This window comes from Hakea prostrata, chromosome 11 (genome assembly GCF_041222555.1).
Source record: "Hakea prostrata isolate BN-2017 chromosome 11, UWA_Hpros_2, whole genome shotgun sequence".
Lineage (NCBI taxonomy): Eukaryota > Viridiplantae > Streptophyta > Magnoliopsida > Proteales > Proteaceae > Hakea > Hakea prostrata.
The window spans coordinates 10,961,667-10,964,310 of NC_142610.1; positions in this window are offsets into that span (position 1 = coordinate 10,961,667).

Genomic DNA, 2,644 nt, shown 5'->3' on the forward strand with positions numbered 1-2,644 from the left:
CGCGAAATTTCCTAGTTTCCCATTTTCACCTAATCGAAACTTGAGTTTCCCTCGAACTTTTTTCTATGATTCAGAGTGTCTAAAAGTTAATTTTCATTTTAGTTGTTTATGCATGTGGCAGAATTAATATAGCCTATTAAAATAAAATCCTAGAGGGCAACCTAGGGCTAGCTTGTTGGGGGTGTTGGAATGAAGCCCCCATTAAATGTCATAACTCCACTTGACGGATCAAGAGAAAATTACGTGATTAGCTGCTTTTAGGTTTCCCCTTACAAAAATAGCCACTCAATGTTTCATGTTACAAAATTATATAAAATTGAGTATGCATTTACAAAACTAGCCAAAATAGTGCTTTTTCACCTCTTTGGACATTTTTACCCCTAAAATTGACCATACCAGCATAGGGGTGAAAATGTCCAAAGGGTATGAAAAAATAATGACTTTACCCTTTTGGACAAAATAGTGATTTTCCTCCTCAATGTGATCAGTTTTAGGGATAAAAAATGTCCAAAAAGGTAAAAAATCAATATTTTGGCTAGTTTTGTAAATGCAAACTCAGTTTTGGCTAATTTTATAAAGTGAAACATTGAGTGGCTATTTTTGTAAGGGGAATCCTAAAAGCAACTAATCACGTAATTTTCCCATGGATCAAACCATTCACCTGTTTTGAGTCTTTGGAAGATTTAGTTTGAAAACAAGTACAAAAGACCTGCTCTATAATGAAGCATAGACTGGCATAACTAAATGTTTAAGAGAGGTATAAGCAAGCAATTAGAAGAGTTCTTTATTGTTTTATCTTTTTTTTTCTTCATGTAATATAGGGTAACATTTATTTGGGTCCTTGATTGATACTTCTTATTAAGTGCAACAACACTTGCTACTTATATTTTCACGCACTATATGGCATTTAAGACCTGTAATACGTCCCTCTTCAAAACATTCAAGCGTACATCCTTCTAAGTCCGATCTACAGCTCCAGCAATTTGGTCCCAATTTCTCACCAATTTCACTTACTTCCTTCACTTTAGTAGCTGCACAGAAAAAAATTAAAAGGGATTAGTCTCGTTTCTTCTCTTCACTAATGTATGGATTTGTTTGTGTGTAAGAAACTCACCAATAGATTCAGCAAAGAAGATAAAAGAGAGGACAAAGAGAAAGGCAAAGTGAGGCCTAAGTGAAGCCATTTTTGCCAAAAGCTTTTGCTAGCAAAGTTGTTTGTCAAATTCTTGTATTCGTAAAGAACTATCATATCTTTGTGTATATATAGGCATTGTTAAGGTTATTGGTTTGTAATGGAGGCTTATAATTCTCTCTACCATCAAAAGAAACATCTAAATATGAACTTTTTGTTGAAAATTCAGTTTCTCGTTTGAGAGATCTAATAAGATTTTAAATAAGAAAATTTAATTGGAAAAGGGGAAAAAATTAATTCAGCTTTCTAATAAATAGGTTTAGAAAAAGAAAAATATTTGCAATAATATGCTAGAAACATCTGAATAAGAACATTTTGATTGAAAAATGTACAATAATAATTAAGTTTCTTGACAAAGAGAGCTCAAAAATCATTTTTAGTAAGGGTCGTGGTTGGCTTCCTAAAATATACTTATTACCAACTTTATACAGGTATATTGTAGTGATATCATGCAAAAAATTCAACCAAAAAAATATCATACCAATAATTCCACCCAAATAAGATATCATGCCAAATTTATTAATACGATTGATAATTCAAAATCACAATAGTTTTATTTACATTCTTCAATTGGAGATTTTTTTTCTTTCAATTTTTTGTACAAAATTGGAGATCTTTATACGAATTTGAATGATAAAGAGGACCCATTTTTTAGTCTCATTAAGAAGAAATTGAATTGAATTTTTTTTGGTACTCCTGGAGATGTTTTGGATCGTCTCCCCGACAAGGGAGCACTATGTGTTTTACCGACGGCTGTTGACCACGAATTATAGGGGGCCCACAGGATTAGGGTGATGGAGTTTTGTTTTATAAAATTTTTATTATTTTTTACTTGTGGGCCCCACATAATTTGTGTCTGTGAAACCGTTGGGAGAGATGATTCATACTTTTCTTTTGAAACTAGTGGGTTTCTGTCACAAATTGATAATCAATAATGCCTATATATATGCCAATGATAGGTTAGTTGAGCGGTTAAAAGCCCAAACTCTCATCGGGAGGTCTTGGGTTTGCATCCATCTTCCAACTAATATAAACTTGCAGGCTACAAAAAAGAAAAAGAAAAAAAGTAATGCCTAAATATATATAGAAAAGACTCTAATAATGGCTTGCTTATTTACCTTTTTTGAACTTTTAGCTATGTTAGTCTATGCTACACTATGGTCCAATATTTTTATACTTGTTTTGGAACCAAATCTTTTAGCACTCAGAAATGGGTCAATAGGTCGATCCATCGATTAGGGTCGTACCATATAGCGGGGGCTTCATTTCTGCAATCCCTAACAAGTGAGGGCCCAACCCTCTCCTACTATAACAAGTCTTAGAAAACAGTGCATTTAGATTGCCACAACATTATATCAAAGAAGGTCATCAATCTTTGGAGCTGGTACAAGATTTCCACACAATATAGCAAATAGTGGAGGTGCAGGACACTAGACATGGTTGGTTTCTTGA